This window comes from Mustela lutreola, chromosome 3 (assembly GCF_030435805.1).
Source record: "Mustela lutreola isolate mMusLut2 chromosome 3, mMusLut2.pri, whole genome shotgun sequence".
NCBI classification, from domain to species: Eukaryota; Metazoa; Chordata; class Mammalia; order Carnivora; family Mustelidae; genus Mustela; species Mustela lutreola.
Genome location: NC_081292.1, coordinates 76,342,859 through 76,365,742, shown reverse-complemented (window position 1 = coordinate 76,365,742; position 22,884 = coordinate 76,342,859). Strand labels below are relative to the sequence as shown.

Below are 22,884 nucleotides of genomic sequence, written 5' to 3'. Positions count from 1 at the left end.
TGCAGCCAGTTTGTAAGAATTAACTCACATCCTCCACAGAGAAATAATTTCCCCATATTTTGAAGATAGAGATTTGGGGCTGTAGTCTGGCTTTTGCTTCTAGGACCCCTGATTAGCTCATCGCCCCCTTCTTGCTCCTGACCAGCTTCCCTTTGGGTTGTGACACCATGCGCACTGGGCACAGGGAAACTACCCCTCCAGGACCTCCATGTCCCCTTGTCCAACAGAAGTGGCGTGTACTGTATACTGGCTGCTCAGTAATGTCCATGTGCTAGAACATTCTCTTGCCAACCACACCATGCTGCAGTGTTGCTGTGAGTTCTGATTGTCACTCATCTGGCTTTCTGGTTCTGGGCTGGGTTGGGCATGCTGTCAGACTCAGCCCAAATCAGATCTTAAGAGGAGCCAGAGATGGGGGCGCCTGGGTGGCTCAGTGGGTTAAAGCCTCTGCCTTCGGCTCAGGTCATGATCTCCGGTCCTGGGATCCAGCCCCGCATCGGGCTCTCTGCTCATCAGGGAGCCTGCTTCCTCCTCTCTCTCTGCCTGCCTCTCTGCCTACTTGTGATCTCTGTCTGTCAAATAAATAAATAAATAAAATCTTTAAAAAAAAAAAAAAAAAAGAGGAGCCAGAGATGAGCTGTGCTCAGTCTGAGGTAACCATCCTGAGGACTCTGAAAGCCTCATGTCTTGCCCGGCTGCCCCACAGATGGAAGACAGGAGTATCTCCTGGCATTCAAGTCATTGATGGCAACCTATTTGGGAAGTTATAAGTTTGTGCAAAGGCGGCAAGCTGAAAAAGTTCAGGTGTTTGAGGGACTCCTGAGTAGTTTGACTTTTATTTTATTTTACTTTATATATTTTTAAATGTTTTTCAAATCCTATTTAAATTCTAGTTAGTTACCATACAATGCAATGTTGGTTGCAGGAGTATAATTCAGTGACTCATACTTACGTGCAATACCCAGTGCTCATCATCACAAGTGCTCTTCTTTATCCCCAGTCCTCCACACCCCTCCCTCCATCAACCCTCAGTTTGCTCTCAGTCTTTAAGAGTCTCATATGGTTTGTTTCCCTGTCTCTTTTTCTCTGTTTCTTCCCCCTCCCATATGTTCATCTGTTTGGCTTCTTAAATTCCATAGATGAGTGAATTCATATGGTGTATTTGTCTTTCTGTGACTGACACTGACCTATTTTGCTTAGCACAATACATTCCAGTTCCATCCACGTCGTTGCCTATGGCAAGATTTCATTCCTTCTGATGGCTGAGTAGTATTCCATTGTGCGTGTATGCCACATCTTCTTCATCCATTCATCAGTCGAGCAGCTTGTATTTTTTAAAAGTGATTTTTGGAATTGTCTTGAAGAAATTTGACAGCCACACCAGAGAACTAGTCGTGTTAGAAAATAATATTGCCCCTTTGGACTTAAACCTTATTTAATAACCTGACTTTGACTTGTTTTTGGTTGTTTACAAAATCAAATCACATTTCCCACCTGCAGGACCTGCAGAGAAGGCAAAAAATATTAATTGAATCACTGCATGAAAACATCCACCAAGGAAACAATTTCCACAATTGAGGCAGTGCTAAAGGAGAAATTTTAAATAGGTTTTGAGCAACAGCAAATCCCTAGAATAAATGCACATGCTCCAGTTTACCTGGAATTCTTGAGGGAATTCCTTTGCATATGATCCACAGCACAGAGCTGTGTATGGATACACAGTAAAATTGTTTTTAAAACAATTGTGTTTGTACTTACTTGTACAAGTACAATTGTACTTATATCTTCCATGGCTCCCATGTTCATGGGATGGGCTCAACAATTTAAAATGTTGCCGTAAAATTATATAAGGACCTAGCAAAAACCCTTCAGACATTCACTTCTAACTCTATCATTCTTTTAGTATGTACTTTGTTTTCTATAGATATTAGAACTCAGAAATTTTTTTTAAACATGCTCATGAAAAATCCGTCTAGAGATGGTGGTCTTGCTTGGCACAAAATGACGTAATAGAACAATAAGGTTGAAATGTATACCTTTTTCCAACTCTAAAGCTCTTATCTGATAATACATTTATTGGAAGATTAGACCCAATGAATATCTTAGCAGATATCCTAGAAACTAACACACTGTAAGATCTTATGAAGAAAAGCAGTTACATTTCTATTAAGAATTAAAGATCAGAAAATGCTCATTTTAATTTTTGTCCTGCTATCAACTGAATGTATTGAAATTAATGTGAATTTCTTGAAATTAATTGAAATGAAAGTGAATTTCTAAACCTCATTTTTCTTATCTGTACAGTAGAGATGTACATTTATCACATGGATTAAGTGAAAAACTAACATACATACCGTGTTAGGTATTGCATTTATATTAATGACTATTTTTATTGTGTTGTGTGAATTTATGAAGCAAAATGTTTTTTCTCAGTTCCTGGATTGTCATGTTTTTGGCTTCTCATTTTCAAAGCTGTGATTTGTTTGCCTTAGTGCCATGTTCAAATAATAGAAAGCAAGTGAGTATTTTGATAATGGCTGAAGGAAACGGGTTTTATCTACCTGGATCCAGTGCTCCAAATTAAAAATTGCAATGATAGAGCAATTTATTATAGCTGTAGGTAGCAAACTGCTTCATAAAATTGTAAAAAGATATTGCTGGAAAAGATGACTTGTGGATAGCACAGTCTTAGCAATTGTTATTTTATTTGGCATATATTGTGTAACATTAATCTCCAACATTTCTATGTGTAGCTGAGCAAATTAGGGGAGGAGGTAAGATGCAATAGAAGTGCTTGGCCTAGGGCACTTGGAGGCTTCAAAGGAGGGCAGAGTTGGAACAAGTGGAGAAGATAGGAGAGAGAATCCTAGGACAAGGCAGAGAGACAGGAGGGAGCCCGTCAGTGAAGATAGCCATCAGGGTGCAATGTGGTGTGACTGTGGAATTGATCTGCCTTGAGAAGTCTCTGGTAGTGTGGGTCAGGGGAAGCGGGAGTGAGGAGGAAGGAAGGGGACTGATCAGCCACATGAGTTGGTGGGCGTGGTTGTCTTTGGGAAAGCTGCTGGTCACTCAGGGTAGTGTGACACAGGGAGCATTGACTTCTATATGCCGCCTTGGTTCTGCAATGTCCACTCCCACAGGGAGCTAGATGCCTCCAAGAAGACTTGTGCAGAGATGTGGTGAGAAGAATTTTTTTTGTTCTTCAAGTATAGTGTGTTTGTTTTTTAACTTCACATACCCCAGACAACATGTGGGAATCAGACAGAAGGTGAGCATGTTGGGATCATCACTATCACTTGCCCAACCCATTGTTGTCCCCTAGAGGATGACACACACTCATTCATTAGTTAATGGACACTCACTTAGGACAAGTTCTTCAGCTCCTTGCTGTATGACCTTCAAATCGATTTGCTTCTTTCACTTCCAGTGTGTCTGATTTTGCGCAGGACATCTTGCCAAACCCTTAAGGAAGCTTGTTTCGTTGACTACTCCTTTCTCCAATGTACTGTTAGTCTTTGCCTCTCAACTGTTTCTTTACCCTCATATTGCATTTCTAAGCATAAAAACTTGCTTGTTTTCTCTCTTGTGTTTAAAAGAGCACTTTCTTGGGGCAGCTGGGTGGCTCAGTCAGTTAAGCATCTGACTTTTGATTTCATCTTAGGTCATGATCTCAGCTTCGTGAGACTGAGCCCCACATCAGCCTTTGGGTTCATCAGGAAATTTGCTTGAGATTCTCTCCCTCTCTCTCTCTCACTGCCCACTCCCACTCTTTTTCTCTCTTTAAAATAAATAAACAAATCTTTAAAAAAATAAAAGATAAAAGAGCACTTTCTTAAGTCTGTAATAACTCTTCTCTCTGCCCAACTTCTCTCCTAACTTTATCTTATCTTCCCAGTTAAAATTGTTGAAGAATGGTTTAACAAGAATGGTTGGCCTTTTCTCATCTCCTATGAATTCTTTTTTTTTTTTTAAAAGATTTTATTTATTTATTTGACAGTCAGTGATCACAAGTAGGCAGAGAGGCAGGCAGAGAGAGAGGAGGAAGCAGGCTCCCCGCTGAGCAGAGAGCCCGATGTGGGGCTTGATCCCAGGACCCTGAGATCATGACCTGAGCTGAAGGCAGAGGCTTTAAACCACTGAGCCACCCAGGCGCCCTCATCTCCTATGAATTCTTATTCCACTGCCATTTTGATTTTGTTCTTAGCACTCTAGGGAAATCATACTTGTTAAAGTCAGCAATAACTTTTTAGATGAAAAGCCAAGAAACTCTTTTCAGTCCTTATATTACTTGTCGTGTCTGCAGTATTGGACGCTGTTGACTGTGCCCTCTTTCTAGGAATTGTCCCTGAAATTTTTTTCTTGCCTTTCCATTGTTCCTTCTTACTCTATCTCCTGGGCTTTTCTTTCTCCACCTGTCTCTTAAATGGTGATATTCTCTATGGTTTTGTCTGTGTCTTATCTGAGGTTACACATCTACTTTAAGACTTTACCTTTATTCATCTATCAATTATTCCTAAATCTTTATTTTTAGTTCAGGCTCCTCCTCTGTCTTCTTGAGCATATCTCAATTTGTATGTGCTCCAGGCACCTCTAACTTGGCCTGTGTTCAACTACTTTAGTCATCTTCTCTTCAAATCTGCCTTTGCTCCTGTATCCACTCTCAGGGACTGACAGTCCTGAAGTCAGGAAATTTTCCTTTTTAAATTTTTAAATTTTAAATTTAGCCATTCTAAGGGATATGCAGTGGCATCTTCTAATTGAGTTCATACTTCCCTGATGACTTAATGATGTTGAACTTCTTTTCATGAGCTTTTTGGTCATTCATATTTTTTGTGATGTGTCAACTAAATACTTTGCCCATTTTTATTTGATTGTTTATTTTTATTTTTTTTTAAAGATTTTTATTTATTTATTTGACAGAGAGCGAACAAAAGTAGATAGAGAGGCAGGCAGAGAGAGAGGGGGAAGCAGGCTCCCAGCTGAGCAGAGAGTCCGATGCGGGGCTCAATCTCAGGACCCTTGGATCATGACCCGAGCCAAAGGCAGAGGCTTAACCCACTGAGCCACCCAGGTGCCCCTGATTGTTTATTTTTTATGATTGAGTTATCAGAGCTCTTTTTATGTTCTGGTTATAAATCTTTCATCATAAATACATTCTGTGAATAGTAAATGTTTTCTTGCAATGTCAAGTTTGTCTTGTTATTTTCTTAACCATGTCTTTTGAAGAGCCAAAGATTTGTGTCTTATCTAAGAAATCTTTGTTTACCCTCAGGTAGTAAAGACACGCTCCTCTTTTCTTCTAGAAGTTTTATAGTTTTAGTTGTTATGTTTAGTTATTTGCTGTATACCAAGTTAATAGTTAATATTTGTGTCTGTGATAAGCGTCAAAGTTAATTTTTTTTCCCAAAATGGATATCCAGTGTTTCAAAACTATTTATTGAAAAGACTATACTTTTCCCAATGGATTATCTTGGAAACTTGGTCAAAAATCACTTGGCTACAAAGATCACTTGGATCTATTTCAAATTCTCTATTTGATTCTTTGTTCTGCTGATCAACATGTCTATCTGTAAGCTAACATTTCACACTGTCTTGATTACTATAGCTTTATATTAAGTCTTGAAATCAAACTATAAACCCTCTAATTTTGGTCTTCTTTTTATGTAATTGTTTTAGCCAGTGTGGGTTCTTTACATTTCTATATAAACTTTAGAATTAATTCATTAATTTCCACAGAAATGCCTGCTGGGATCTTGATTGGACTGAATTAAATCTTAGAGGAATTTTGGGACAATTGATATCTTAATATCTGTCTTCCAATCCATGTATCTGGTACATCTTTCCATTTATTCAGGTCTTTGATTTTTCTCAGCAATGTTTTATAGTTCTAAGTGTGTAGGTATTGCGCATATTTTGTAAAATTTGTTCCAAAGCATTTAACCCATTTTGATCTCTTTCAAATCATATTATTTTAAAGCTTATTTCCCAGTTGTTTGTTACTACTTCTATTTTGTTTTTAATAGAAGGACAAACTCTCATACTGATAGTGCATTTCTCCTCTCCTAGCCTGTAGGTGACTTTCCAGAATTTTCTTTTTATTCTTCTTCTTATGTAGGCACATGTATTTGTGTATAAAAGTCACTCAATAAAAGTTTCTTGAATGAAGATATCATTTTCAAGATCAAGTTCATTTTGGTTTAGTTTCCAAAGACCATTAAAAAACACTCAGAATTTAAAACTCTGGAAATTCTCCTAGCTTGAGCTATATCTGAAAAGCAGAGTGAAGTGATTTGACAATTACTTGACTGATTTGAAAAATGTGGACATATCTCCAGTTGATTGGCATCCAAATTATCTATTGTTCATCTTAACAAGATAAGTGTCAAATTGCATCTCACTTGTGTTATCTCAGGAGAGAAGCCTGAAAAAGATAAAAGGGATGGTAACAAGTGATTCTAAATCCACAGTACTGCACACAGATGTAGGGAGTAGGGACTGATGTAGCTCAGGACCATTATAGCAACTTCAGGGTAATAGAATCTCAGGGTAGAATTAGACGTGTAGTTGGTTCAGACGAAAGTAGGTTCCTTCCCAATCTTGAGTTTCCATGGTTGTTGGACGAGATTATAGATATATCTTAATTAAAAAAAAAAAAAATCAACTAGAGATAAAATAATTTTTTATATTTACTGTTTTAATTACTAACCTCTTTATTAATATATTTTACCTGCTTGCTCCCCAGAGTCATAGGACTTTGCAAGCTCTAATGTCTGGGAAATCAAATTAGAAACTTGCTTGTTAATCTGTAACCACCTCCATCTTTTCAGATCTCTACCTCCTATCCATCATCATGTCCTGGTGTGTCTACCTTTTCAGCATCTCCTGAATTCCTCACCTCCTCCCTTTCACCATCCTCACTGCTTGTATGCGGGCCCTCGATGCTTCTTGGATGGATCACTTTCACCAGCTTGCTATGTGTCATGTTGTGGTCATGTTCCAGAGAAGACAGAAGCAAGGCAGGAGAGCAGAGGTGGGGAGAAGGAAATCTTTCTGCACAAAAGGCAAGAATGATATTTCGGGAGCAAAATAGAGCAGGGGTCCCTGAGGACCATGCTTGCATCCTTGGCATTTGGACTTCGCACTTTATTTTTAATTCTCTTTCTCAGTTTCAGCTTTGATTTTCTTTTCTTTTTTTTTTTTTTTTAAAGATTTTATTTATTTATTTGACAGACAGAGGTGAGAGAGGGAGAAGCAGGCTCCCTGCTGAGCAGAGAGCCTGATGTGGAGCTCCATCCCAGGGCCCTGAGACCATGACCTGAGCCTAAGGCAGAGGCTAAACTCACTGAGCCACCCAGGTGCTCCTACAGCTTTGATTTTCTTTCACCACTTTATTCCTATCAGTGTGCAAGCAGTTTGCCACCAGTTTGCCACCGCAAAGTTTATAGTTTAAATAGTATAACTTTTCAAATCTTTTAAATGGATGTATTTGGGAGAGGAGGGGGCAGAAATTTCAGTTTGGCACCTTAAACTACCTCCTGCTGCAGAGAACTGCTTGGTCAAAAGCACCTAGGTTTGGAAAATCTTCATTTGCGACATCCGTAATAATTATCTGTGCAATTTCAGAGCTGCAATGGCCCACCAGTCAAACAAAGAGACCTCAAATTTATTAACCATTTCAAACATTTTAAAAGACAGACACTGTTTCTTTGACTTGTGGGAAGAAAAACCTTAGCTATTGGCAGTACACAGCCACATATATAGAATTAGAACATCCAGAGTGATGCTATGTGATCATAAACCTCAACAAAAGAATCTAAACATCCCTTGGGTAAGGCTTCATATGCTTGTCAAAATGAAAATCAATTTAGAAGCTGAGAACATGATAGTGTTTTACCTGTATGTGTACGTGTGTGTATGTACATGGGTATATGGTGAGAGGGAAGGCCAAGGTTCTTTTTCTATCACTTACTCAGTGCAAGAAAAGTAAGAGAAAATTGGGCTATGCCCAAATTATTTCCCCTTGTATCATGAGTATATGGATACATATAAGCTGAACCTGATATGCATACATCTAACCACAGCCGGTAGCCATGGATCTTGAATAGGATTGTATTCACCTCAACGGGGGCACCTGTTAAATAAATGTGCAGATCCTAGGCCTGTGCCCACACAGTGATGCTGGAGATCTGGAGTGGAGCACAGGAGTATGCACAATAATGAGGTCTCCAGCTGATTCCCCTGCTGTTGGGCCATCTGATTATACTTACAGAAATGGTGTATCTACAGGAAACACACACACACACACAAACACACACACACAGATGGATGCGGCCTGGTCTAATGATCTAACCTCTGGACCTTTGAGTACATGGCTGCATTGATGGCCCTGAATAGAACCTTGAAAGTCACACACACACACACACACACCCCATACTCACACACACCAAATACACACACCACACATATGTGCACACATATATACATAAACACCTACACATACATCGACACACAGCACACTCACACACATCAAAACATCAGCCACACACATAGACACACAGCACACACATACATACCACACACATACTTCATTTGTCACACACACATAGACCTAGTACCCCATATGCACACACACACACGTGCATTTTGTTTTTTCATTTAAAATACGAGGAAAACACCACTCATCACCAAACAGCAGAATGTGAGAGAATAATGGTCTTTTTCAAGTCTCTTGACATCCCTAAAAGGAAAGTGCAAATCAAGGAGATGAGCTCATCTCTGAGCCCTTCCCAGAACCTGCTCATTTTTATCCTAATGAAGGACAAACTCTATTTTTATTATAATGAAGACAAGGCAGATTCCAAAGCTCTCTTTAAAATGTTAATATATGTCCTACAGATGCGTGGTCTTATTTCACATTTACTCTCTCGGGGTTGGGGAAACTAAATGGTGCTGCAGTGGGCGAAGAAAAGAAAACTGGGTGAAATCATGTCAAACAGGAGGTAGGAGCTGGAGTGAATTCAGAGCAGGGCTCTTGGGCTTTGTGGTGGGACAATTGGGGTTGGATTCTTGGTCCTGGCTCTGCTGCTTATGGCCTTGACTGAATGCATAACCTCTCCCATCTTCTTCTGCAAAGGAGCATAATTGTAGTACTTCATAAGATTGTTCTAAGGAGCATAATTGTAGTACTTCATGCAGGGCTAGAAGCATAGTTAAGAGTAGGCAGATTTTTAATAATAAGTAGAATGATGCCTGATACCACTGAAGCTCCCATGACTTTTTCAGCAACCCCTGTTTTCCCCTACCACACCTGTCAGCTTTCTGAGTGCAGGTGAGTGACCAGAAGAAGAGGGGGAGGAGCTGAGAGAGTGTGATTATAGAGAGGATAAGACAGAGAGACTGGGGGAGGAAGGGGAAGTGTCTTGGTGCGGTCTCCTGCTCCCCCCGGATCAGTGGGTATGGCCTCATGCTCCCGGGGAGGGGGGGCTGCTTCAAACCACATCACCTGCAAATAGATCCTGCCAATCGTGGTCTTATTGGGGGGCCAGGCGGCCAATTTTATTTGCTGTAATCTTCAAAGGCACGAATTGATCAGTTCTACAACTCCTGCTTTTCATCAGAATAGCAGTGAACATTTAACTTCAGATGGCTTGAGTATTAGAAGCAGCTTTGAATGCAACTTCTTTTCTTTCTCGGAATTCAGGGGCCATAAAAACTGGGCAGGAGGAGCCCTCTGATCCAGTTCTTTATAGTAGAGTTCACAAAATAGTGACCAGCAGTTGGAAATTAGCCCACAGAGATGTTTTGCTTGGATCCTAAGGTATATTTTAAAATTTTAATTGCTGTCCAGTATTAAAGAATAAGAAATCTTATGTAAAAGTATGAACTCCCAGCTTATTTTGGAAATCAGATCTGGCTCTTGTCCAGGCTCGCATTCTTATTTAGACCTACAGGTAGGGGCCGAGTTGTGGCTCTCCTGGGAGGGACATGGGTCCTTCAGGTGGCCAGGCCCTGCTGGGTCTGTGGTATACATTCTAATCTTCCTGAAGTTTTTGGCACTCTAATGCTGGCTTTACAAGCTTTTTTATTTTTATTTTTCCCAACTGAGATATGACTGACTTATACTAGTTTCAGGTATACAGCAAACATTCTGAATCAGTAGTTGTATTTATTGGGAAATGATCACCACAATAAGTATGGTTACCATCTGCCAACTTACATAGTTACAAAACAATTTTTTTCTTTTGATAAGAACTTTTAAGATCTATTCTCTTAGCCACTTTCCAATACGAGAGCATCATTGGCTATAGTCCCCATGCTGTATGTTACATTCTCATGACTTACATATTGTATAATTGGCAGTTTGCCCTTTTTTTGACCCTCTTCACCCATTTCACCCTTCTACCCACCCACTCCCTTTCTGGCAACTACCAGTCTGTTCTCTGTAGCTATGAGCTTGGTGTTTTTTGTTTTTAATTTAAATTACCTTAATTTAATTTTATTTTTAAAGATTTTATTTATTTATTTGACAGAGAGAGAGAGAGAGAGAGAGAGAGAGATCACAAGTAGGCCCAGAGGCAGGCAGAGAGGAAGGGAAGCAGACTCCCTGCTGAGCAGAGAGCACCATGTGGGGCTCAATCCCAGGACCCTGAGATCATGACCTGAGCCAAAGGCAGAGACTTTAACCCACTGAGCCACCCAGGCGCCCCTGTTTTTAATTTTAGTTTCCACAGGTGAGTGAGATCATACAGTATTTGTCTTTCTTTGCCTGACTTACTTCACTTAGCACAGAGCCTTCAAGGCCCATCCATGTTTCCAAATGGATGTGTGACAATATTTCATTCTTTTTTATGACTAATATTCCATTTTGTGTGTATGCTGTACATATATATTTATATTATATATTACCATATATAATAGATTTATTCATCTATTGGTAAACAGTTAAGGTGTGTCCGTATCCTGGCTGTAGTAAATAACATCCCAGTAAATGTAAGGGTACGGATGCCTTTTTGAATTAGTATTTTTATTTTCTTGGATAAATGGCCAGAAGCAGAATTGCCAGATCATGTAGTAGTTCTATTTTTAATTTTTTGGAGGAATCTCCATACTGGTTTCCTCATAGCTACACCAGTCTATGTTTATACCGACAGTGTGTATAAGGGTACCCTTTCCTCTACATCCTCACCAATACTTCTTATTTGTCTTTTTGATGACAACCATTTTAAGAGGTATAAGGAGATATCTCATTGTGGTTTTGATTTGTATTTTCTTGATGATAAGTGATGTTGAACATCTTTTCATGTGCCTGTTGGCCATCTGGATGTCTTCCTTGGAAGAATGTCTACTCAGCTCCTTTACCATTTTTTAATCAGATATTTTTCTTTTGTTTTTGAATTGTATAAATTCTTTGTTTATTTTGGATATTAACCCCTTAGGATATTATCAGATATGATATCATATCAGATATGTGATTTGAAAATATTTTCTCTCATTCAGTAGGTTGTCATAGTTAATTTCATTGATGTTTCCTTTGCTGTACAGAAGCTTTTCAGTTTGATGTAGTACCATTTATTTATTTTTGCTTTTGGTGTCAGATTTAAAAAAAAAAACACATCCCCAAGACCTATGTGAAGGAGCTTACTGCCTGTATTTTCTTCTATAAGTTTTATGGTTTCAGGTCTTACATTCAAACCTTTAATTCATTCTGAGTTAATTTTTGTATAGGATGTAAGATAGTGGTCCAATTTCAGTCTTTTGAATGTAGTTGTTCAGTTTTCCCAACTCTTTTCTTTAAGACTCTCTTTTCTCTATTGTAGATTCTTAGTTCCTTTGTCTTAATTTAACTGACTAGGGATGCCTGGATGGCTTAGTGGGTTAAGCATCTGCTTTTGGCTCAGGTTGTAATCCCAGGGTCCTCACATAGAGTCCCCCATCTGGCTCTCTGCTCAGGCGGAAGCCTGCTTCTCACTCTGATGTTTACTCCCCCTGCTTGTGCTCTCTCTCTCACTCTCTCTCTCTCTGTTTGGCAAATAAATAAATCAAATCTTAAATAATAATAATTTAACTGACCATATATGCATGGTTTTATTTCTGGGCTTTCTATCATTTTCCATTGATCTGCGTGTTGGTTTTAATGCCAATACCATACTGTTTTGACTACCATAGTTCTGTAATGTAGTTTGAGGTCAAGGAGTGTGATGCCTTCAGCTTTGTGTTTTTTCAGAGTTGCTTTTGCTATTGGGTCTTTTGTGGTCTCACACAAATTTGGGGATTATTTGTTCTACTTCTGTGAAAAATGATATTGAAATTTCAGCAGGGATTTCAGTGAAACTATAGATTGCTTTGGGTAATACGAACATTTTAACAATATGAATTCTTCTAACCCATGAGCATGGAATATCTTTCTATTTATTTTTGTCTTCCTCAATTTCTTTAATTAATCCTTTAGTTTTCAGTGTACAGGTCTTTTACTTCCTATTTTAAATTTATTCCTGGGTATTTTATTCCTTTTGATGCAGTTGTCAATGAGATTGTTTTCTTAACTTCTCTTTCTGGTAGTTCATTATTATGTCTAGAAATGCAATAGATTTTGGCATATTGATTTTTTTGTCTTGCTACTGTACTGAACTTATTTATTAGTTATAACACTTTTTGGTGTCAGTTTATTTATACAGCTCTGACTAAATGTACTTCTTTACTTTGAAGAAATTATTTAATTTTCTAAGAATTTCAGCTATTATGCTTTGACTACTATCCCTTCCCATCCACTCTGTTCTTTACCTGTGTAACTTCAATTAATGTGTGCTGGAAATTTTAGTTCTATAGAGTGTTTACAAAGCCAGAAAACATAGTATATACTAATTTTAAAAAAGATATCAAGTTCATTAAGGAATACATTATATTCTCTTGGTGTTTTGTTTGATGAGTTTTGACAAATATTTGCCCTCATGTAATTGCTATGACAGTGAAGATGTAAAAAAATGCCTAGCGCTCCAATAAATTTCCTCATGTTCTTTTCTATTTAATTGTTTCCATGACCCTGAGCTCCTGGAAATAACTGCTGTGGTTTCTATCTCTATCCCTTTACCTTTTCGAGAATGTTGAAAAACTGAATCATAGAGTATGTAGCTTTTTGCATTTGGTTTCTTTCATATGCTTTTGAGATTCATCTAAGTTGTGGCCTATATCCATAGTTAATATGTTTTAATGTATTGCCTAGTGTCTTCCATTGTGTATGAGTGTATCTGTTCATTTATACATTCACCAGTGATGGATGTTTTAGTTGTTTCTGATTTTTAATGAATACAAATGAAATTGCTGCAAACATTTACATACTTTTTTTTTTTTTAATTGCTCTCAGTTAAATAAAATTAAGAGTAGGGCTGCTGGGATATTACTGTAACTTCTCAGGTGTGGGATGCCTTATGGATGTTATAAGAAATCAATAAGCCATTTTCCAAAATAGTTATACCATTTTCTTTTCCCATCAGCAATGTAGGAGACTATATTTGCTCTGCATCTTTGCTAGCCCTTTGTATTGTCAGTTAAAAATTTAAAGCAAAAATTATTCGGTAAATTATTTAAATCTTTTATTCATCTTTAAAATGAGTAAAATGTTCAAGGGCACTTGGGTAGCTCAGTCAGTTAAGTGTTTGACTCTTGGTTTTGGCTCACGGTTGTGATCTCAGGGTCATGAGGTCTAGTCCCATGTCAGGCTCCTTGATGGGTGTGAAGCCTGCTTAGGCTTTCTCTCCTCTGTTCCTTCCTCCTCCTTCTCTCAAAGAAATAAATAATCTCTCTTTAAAAAAAGTAAAATGAGTTGTTCATGTTCTTATTATTAAATTGAAATAGTTCTTTATATACTTCATAGCCATGTCCTTTTCTAAGTATATGTTTTGAAAATATTTCCTCCCAGTTTGTGAATGGTCTTTTAATTTTCCTTACAGCATCTTTTAAAGAGCATAACTTTTGATTTTAATGGAGTCAAAATTATTAATTTTTTCTTTTTTTGTGCTCTTTGTTACCTAAGAAACCTTAGTCTGACCCAAACTTATTTTTAAACAGCAGATTAGTTATATCAAAATATATATGATTGAGCAGGTGGGGAAAATATATGACTCATATGTTTTTCTTCAACCTCCGGACAGACACATTTTCAGGTTAAAAAAATAATCTCTAAATTTAAAGCAATGAGTCTGATCTTTAGTCAAGAAAGAATGCTTATACAGGAATTCAGTAAAGTGTCAGGATATAAAATCAATGCACAGAAATCAGTTGCATTTCTCTACACCAATAGCAAGACAGAAGAAAGGGAAATTAAGAAGTCAATCCCATTTACAATTGCACCCAAAACCATAAGATACCTAGGAATAAACCTAACCAAAGAGACACAGAATCTATACTCAGAAAACTATAAAGTACTCATGAAAGAAATTGAGGAAGACACAAAGAAATGGAAAAATGTTCCATGCTCCTGGATTGGAAGAATAAATATTGTGAAAATGTCTATGCTACCTAAAGCAATGTACACATTTAATGCAATTCCTATCAAAGTACCATCCATCTTTTTCAAAGAAATGGAACAAATAATTCTAAAATTTATATGGAACCAGAAAAGACCTCGAATAGCTAAAGGGATATTGAAAAAGAAAGCCAATGTTGGTGGCATCACAATCCCGGACTTCAAGCTCTATTACAAAGCTGTCATCATCAAGACAGCATGGTACTGGCACAAAAACAGACACATAGATCAAAGGAACAGAATAGAGAGCCCAGAAATAGACTCTCAACTCTATGGTCAACTAATCTTCGACAAAGCAGGAAAGAATGTCCAATGGAAAAAAGACAGCCTCTTCAACAAATGGTGCTGGGAAAATTGGACAGCCACATGCAGAAAAATGAAATTGGACCATTTCCTTACACCACACACGAAAATAGACTCAAAATGGATGAAGGACCTCAATGTGCGAAAGGAATCCATCAAAATCCTTGAGGAGAACACAGGCATCAACCTCTTTGACCTCAGCCGCAGCAACATCTTCCTAGGAACAACGCAAAAGGCAAGGGAAGCAAGGGAAAAAATGAACTATTGGGATTTCATCAAGATCAAAAGCTTTTGCACAGCAAAGGAAACAGTTAACAAAATCAAAAGACAACTGACAGAATGGGAGAAGATATTTGCAAACGACATATCAGATAAAGGACTAGTGTCCAGAATCTATAAAGAACTTAGCAAACTCAACACCCAAAGAACAAATAATCCAATCAAGAAATGGGCAGAGGACATGAACAGACATTTCTGCAAAGAAGACATCCAGATGGCCAACAGGCACATGAAAAAGTGCTCCATATCACTCGGCATCAGGGAAATACAAATCAAACCACAATGCGATATCACCTCACACCAGTCAGAATGGCTAAAATCAACAAGTCAGGAAATGACAGATGCTGGCGAGGATGCGGAGAGAGGGGAACCCTCCTACACTGTTGGTGGGAATGCAAGCTGGTGCAACCTCTCTGGAAAACAGCATGGAGGTTCCTCAAAATGTTGAAAATAGAACTGCCCTATGACCCAGCAATTGCACTATTGGGTATTTACCCTAAAGATACAAACGTAGTGATCCAAAGGGGCACGTGTACCCGAATGTTTATAGCAGCAATGTCCACAATAGCCAAACTATGGAAAGAACCTCGATGTCCATCAACAGATGAATGGATCAAGAAGATGTGGTATATATACACAATGGAATACTATGCAGCCATCAAAAGAAATGAAATCTTGCCATTTGCGACAACATGGATGGAACTAGAGCGTATCATGCTTAGCGAAATAAGTCAAGCAGCGAAAGACAACTATCATATGATCTCCCTGATGTGAGGAAGTGGTGATGCAACATGGGGGCTTAAGTGGGTAGGAGAAGAATAAATGAAAGAAGATGGGATTGGGAGGGAGACAAACCATAAGTGACTCTTAATCTCACAAAACAAACTGAGGGTTGCTGGGGGGAGGGGATTTGGGAGAAGGGGGTGGGATTATGGACATTGGGGAGGGTATGTGTTTTGGTGAGTGCTGTGAAGTGTGTAAACCTGGTGATTCACAGACCTGTACCCCTGGGGATAAAAATATATGTTTATAAAAAATAAAAAATTATATTAAAAAAGAAAAAAAAGAAAGAATGCAACATATATGCTGTTTTTCTTCTATGTTCCCAGGTTTTGGGGACAGTCAGGTGTATTTTCTTTGCTCAGGCTAACAATTGACCTAGTGCTTTATATTTAGGAATGCATTTCAGGTATGTAGTCTCCCATTTCATAACCACACTTTCATATTTTCTATCGTTTTTATCTCTTTGGGTTCCATCTTGTACCATTTCCTCAGAGTCCTCTTCCAAATTGCCCAATCTCTTTAGCTGTTGTATTTTGTTCACTGGATTTTTTTATTTTTATGTTAAAGTTTATACTTTGTTTTTCATTTGGAGAATTTTTTAAGGTTTCCTTATTCATTTTTTCAAACTGTTCTGTTTGCTTTTTAAAATTTTTTTTAAAGATCCAGGTCATTTAATTTTCTCTTTAATCACTTAGAACATTTTTGTTTTGGAATCTCTTTTAGGTTTTTCAATGAATTTGAGTTCTTTGGGGGACAACTTATATTTCATGAAATGTTCCCTATCCCCCTTCTGTGACCTGTTTTTTCATATCGTCTGTAGCGTTTTATAGTGAGTTGATTTGTTACAGAAGCATTTATTTGTATATTTATGTGTATGTGTTTATTCTGTGGAAGTACTCTAGGCTGGGAAAGTGACATCACACAGCACTTTTGTGCTAGCTTGCCAGTGGGTCCTGGTGGTATCAGTGGTCCCAGAGTGGTGTTTATCTTAATTTATTGATTTATTTCTTAAAATTTCTGTGCATGCAGGGATCTCACTGAATTCTCCTTCCACCTAAGATCGACTGGAGGCAACACTTCTTCCTGTGTGGGTGTCAGAATTCCCATATGTGATCTAAAACCTTTCCTATGCCCCCTAGAAACACCACGTTCCCCTTAGTGTTTGGATTTTGATTTCATTCTCAGTATTGGACAAGTAAAGAGTTTCCTGTATTTTAAACTTGATTATATATTTGAAAATACTCTTTAGATACTTATCTCATATTTTATGTGGTTTTAGCAGAAACCAGGGACTCTACAGGGTTGGTTTGCCATATTGCTAAAAATCCACTCTTCTTAAAGATTCTGTTTTCTGATTAAAAACACCCTCAGAGTTTGGTCTCTAGATTTCCTTGTTTATTTGTTTGTTTATGTCTTGCCTCCAGTGTTTTCAATCAAGTGCTGGATTGTTTTCCAGAAGAGGGAAAGATGAATCCTCCTGTTTGAAACTTGCAATTTTCATGAAATCTAAATAAATTCTTTAAAAAAATTCCCCTCCAGCCCATTGCATCCCCCGCCATCTAAATCTCTTTCCTTCAATTCACATCTCTGTTCCCAGTTAAATAGTTTAAGCACTTTAGGTTTACTCATTGACTCTACCTTTATTTTCTTGTGGAAACACTCCCCTGCGTTATCAGAATCACTAACCCGGCACAGCCTTTCCCTGCATATTTTTTCTTCTTCTTTCCTCATCAAATGCTTAGTGTGAAAATATCATCATAATCTGCATATTGGTTATACACTTGGAGATTTGTAGAGAACAGAGCATTTTTATTTGAGTACTTCTTGTATATCTGGTTCCACTTCAGTGGAATGCTGTGTAACGTACTCTGGAGTAACATGTGGGAAAGTGTGGAAGATGCCTCCATCCATAAGGATCTTAGCACCCAGTTGAAGAGGAGAGCTTTTAAAGCAAAGAATTTTATAACCATATGAGACAACATGTAATCAAGTGCTACGACATTGAAGATAAGCACACAAGGAAAGGGGAGGGCCCTACAGAGGTGAGAGGTTGAGGAAGGCTCTCCAGGAGCTGAGTTAGACCTGAAGACACTGAAGGGTTTGGGGGTGGCCAGTTCTCACATTCTTACAGGGAGAGTGACACATTCAATAGGGTGTGTGTGGAAGGCTCAGTAAAGAAACTCAAACATCTCCCACCCGAGCCCCAGAAAGTAAACAATACCCAAGGAAATCACTTCTGCAAACAAAACAACTCCGTGATTCTCTTGAGTAACTCCATAAGGAGTACTTTTGCAGCTGGTTTAATTGGCAGCTACATTTTGTTTGGTGAAACAAAAACCAACAGGCAATCATTCTATTTACTGATATTAACTCAGAAAGATCTCTAACCATAACATTTTCACTTTGTCTTACACGTTTTAAGACACGCTAAAGTGGACTTTTTCGTTATAAAAGATTTTAGAATGTACACTTATAAATTCTTTTTTCTTCTAGGTTAAAATCTAGTACTTGTTTGGGAAACAAAATGCAAGACACATGCAGGTTGCTGAAAGGGAAAAAGGGGCAGTACAAATCAGACCACTCCAGCTGGGGCACCTGGGTGGCTCAGTTGGTTAAGCAGTTGCCTTCAGCTCAGATCATGATCTCAGGGTCCTAGGATTGAGCCCCACATGGACTCCCTGCTCAGTGGGGAGTCTACTTCTCCCTCCTTTCTTCCTCATCCTCCTCTCTCTCTCAAATAAAATAAAATCTTAAAAAAAAAAAAAAAGAACGCTCCTTCTTCCCAGAACTTCCTTCCTTCCTCTGAACTCCTCTTCCAAAAATTATTTCTCTTTTGCCAGCCATTGGAAATTAATTTTGCTCTCAAATAAACTTAGTTTTATTTGCATTCTTTAAGCAGTCTCAGGTTTGGTGGGAGAAGATAAGCATTTGTAGAGATCAGCATGTTTCCCTGCAAAGGGTTATCCTTAGGATTTCCATGCCTTTCCTGTTACTACCATTCATATCTCTGTATATCTTGCTGAAGCCAAAGGGAGTTCCACATTCTGCCCTGGATTTTGTATGAGTCTTGTCATTCAAGAGCAAGAGCAAATTGCTGGCAAGCTGTGATACACATGTTTATAATCACTGACATTTACAGTGCTACAAATAAAAGATGCATTCTTTCTACACACGTATATTGAGGATGGTTAGAAAAATCTGTTTTGCGTTAGGCTTCCTCCCTTTGATATGTGTTTCCAATTGTTAACCAAATGCTGCTTTAATTTTGTTTGTAGGAAGCTGAACTGACACCAAATGAAAACAGCCCGTTGTTTGGACTGTTTCCTACACTTGGCTTTCCCTGAGGTTGGTATCACCAACATTCAGAAATTCAGGAATAAGCCAACTGTCAGATGAAGAAAAACCCAGCAAGCTGCTGCTACTATGTTTTTCTAATGTGCTGGCATGGAGACTTAATTAGTGTATGGAATGTGCTTTTGCACGGGAATTAAAGAAATGTATCACAAATTTAGAAACCAGTGTGACATGTAGCAGCTGTATAGTAATCGTATAGCAAGCCTAGTGGCCTTTTTCTTTTTCTTTCTTTCTTTTTTTTTTTTTTTTTCTTATGGATGGTCAGCTTTAAGCAAACTTCTACTGCTTTCTCAGTTTTCTTTGTTCTCTTTTCGTGTACCCTTCTTGCTCACAAGTAACTCATTTTCTTAGGAAATTTCCCAGTCATGGGTCTGGGCACTTAACCTGTTTTTTTGCTTACCTTCTCCCCTCCATGTTCATCTCTTCATGTCTGGACCTTACACCTCCCAACATTTTTCAGAGACTGCTCTCCGCCTAGCTGCCCATCCCCCTGGCCAGGGTTGACCTGGCTCTGTGTGCAAGTAATGTCTTACTAACTCCTTCCTAATCATAGCAGAGGCACCCATCCATCTGTAAGTTCTGAACTTGGATTCCTAGTCTTTGTTCTACTCTTCTTCATTACCCTGTGAATTCTACTCTTGAGCTTTCTCTGGTGGCTCATTCCTTCCTGTCTTCTATAGAGAGTGGAGGGATTAACACAGGCATATTTTACTTGGCATTTTCCTTCTTGTTTTTCTTCAGTGACTTCTTCAGCATGGAAACATCTTAGTTTTTCTAGCACTGCCCCATAGATGACCACACTAATTCCTGGGAGTTGTAGCAATTCAGGGCATGAAGGCCTCACATGGAATCATCAGTTTTGATTCTTGATTGAGATAGCAAGTCTCCAGAAGAGTTTCTCTGAAGTCATTTGGGTTTTAATGAGGTCAAAATAACCAGGACATGGAAATTGATACTATTGTCATAAATAAAGAATAGAACGCATTTTGGGTCTTATTAGCAAGTAGACAGATGGACTGTTCTTTGTCATAAAACAAAGAACCTTCCTTTAATCTTTTTCTTAATTGTATTTTGCCTGAACTGTTTTGTAGCTATTTTTATCTATAATCTGTATTAGGAACTAAATACATCTATTTCAATCTCTTAACTAAGATTTATAGTAAAACAAATTTATTTCTTATTAGTTTGTTCTTTGATTCATGGCATACTATTGGAAAGATGACCTCCATGGTGAGTCATTCTCTACATGCCCATTCGGGAGGCACTGTGGAAGAACACTGAGCCATTATCAAAAAGGGGCCACAGTTTCTCTTTTTCTAACCTGATAATCCAATTCTCAAGTCCAAGACAGGAGGAAAAAAAAGTAAGGGATCTCTTTCCCTTGCCCCAGCACCTTACCATCTCTATCCGTACCCTCCAGTCTATAGGTTGGGATAGGAGAGGATAGAAGTAAGATGTAGACTTCCAATTTTTCAGTCACTTATTCCAGTTATTCTAGGCCAACTGATTATTATTGTGTGTAGTGTTCTGTGTTTTCTCTATAAACCCCAGTTCAGACTCAAGTGCTCAGTCATCAGCCTGTCTGGATAGCAAGTTCACTGGAAGGATGCTCTTATATCTTCCATATGCTTGGAATAGACTCATAAATAATGGATGCTCACTAAATATTTTATGTTATTGAGGCCACTGAGATTCCTAGCATGCTAGTTACTAAAGCCTGCTCACTGCTTACAATAGCTCTGTTACTACGTCAGCCAAGTCCAAGGCTCAGACCTGCAGGTTGGGCTCTAATCAGCCTGTTAGGTTGGAGCTGCCACGTCTTTCCATGTGGCTTGACACAGAAGAGAAGACAGGAAGCAGTAGTCAAAGTGTCAGGACTGAAAGCTCAGAGGAATGGGTGACTACTGGCATGAACTCCGGTCCTGGGTTCACACAGGGTGTTCATACCAACTGTCACACACTGGTTCACACAGGGTGTTCATACCAACTCCAAGCCCTGCCTCCTGCCTGCTCTTCTTTTTCTTGACTGGCATTCTGGGGTAGCACTCCTTGGTTTCTATCATAGCAGTCTTTCAGCATCCTCTGGGCTCTATGATTCAGGCCCTGAAGTTTATTTATTAGCCTTTTTTGTTTCTGCCCGAGTTTAAAAATTAAATGTCTTGTGACTTTTTTTTTTCTTTCATTGAAAATTTCTTTCAATGCAGCCTGACCTATTAGGAAGAAAAAACTAAGAAATCTAACTTATATTCTTGGTTCTGTTATTAAATGGGCAACCTTAGAAAAATCTTTCCTGGAACACCTGGGTGGCTCAGTTGGTTAAGCCGCTGCCTTCGGCTTAGGTCATGATCCCAGGGTGCTGGGATTGAGTCCCGCATGGGGCTCCTTGCTTGGCAGGGAGCCTGCTTCTCTCTCCGCTTCTGCCTGCCACTCTGCCTGCTTGTGCGCTCTCTCTCTCTGACAAATAAATAAATAAAATCTTTTTAAAGAAAGCAGGATGTATGATATCCTTGTCTTAAAAAAAAGAAAGAAAGAAAGAAAGAAAGCAGGAAAGATCTTTCCTAAGGAAAACTTTTCTACTCCTGGAATCCATATTGAAAAATGACTTTGGTGGTGTGAAATGGTTAATGAGCATGTATAATATACTGGATACTGTGTGGGGCATTTTCACGAGGGTCTCCTATCCTAAACATCTGGAACATCTGCAACAGGATAAGAACTTGAATAGTGCAGGCTGATTCCTGAGAGCCATACCATATATGGTCTATTATAACCTTAGGATACTCTGAGGCCAGCAAGATTGGGGAAAAGTTTTAATTAGAGCTTTACTATATAGATGAAGATATTGAAATCCAGAGAAAGAAATGACTTGCTTAAGGTTATACAGATATTTAGTGGGAGATCAGGGATGGGAACACAGTGTCCCAGCTTCTAGCCTAATATTTTTTCCACTATGCATCTTCCCTATGATTCTGAATAATTTTGGACTGTGCAGCCCTGTCAATGGATATATTGTGCAATATATCTTCTTATTCATGTGCTACGTAATCTATGCTTACTTTAAAAATTTTTAACGTAAATTCTTTCAATCATATATGAAAATAGAGAATAGAAAAATAAAACTTCATATGTGGAATATCAGCTAGAATCGTTACCAACATTTGGCTTTTCTTTGGTTTCATTTATTTTCCTTTTTTCATTGTTAAGTTTTTGTTTGTTTGTTTGTTTGTTTACATTGAGACATTTTATTTGCCCGGATGCATTACATCCTGAGAAAAAGAATCCCAGGATTTTCTGTCTTTTGTGTTTTCATCTTGCTTCTTCATGGTCCATGATGGCAACTGGGGTTATCAGTACAATGAAACCAAAGTAGCGGGCTGGGAGCAGATTGTTCTGTGGTTTTTCTAGATCTTTGAGTTGATCATTCTACATTTGTTTAACCTGCTGAAGGGGTTCACAACAATTTTCCAAGCTCTGTGATCATGAATGATTTCAAATTCACCCATGTAACCTTGCTTCATCATCACAGCTAGATACCAGATGATGACTTTGGAGTACGGACTAATAAGAACCTAGCATTTGCCTCTATTTTCAGCACTGTTAATGCTTCTGAGATCATCTGCCAGGACATTCATGGGCACCATTAT

The 22,884-nt window shown here is 38.5% G+C and overlaps 1 pseudogene; it reads right to left on the bottom strand.

Moving 5' to 3' along the window:
* LOC131827855 (small ribosomal subunit protein uS8-like) overlaps positions 1-22,884 on the bottom strand; it is a 26,215-nt pseudogene extending 3,331 nt beyond the window's left edge.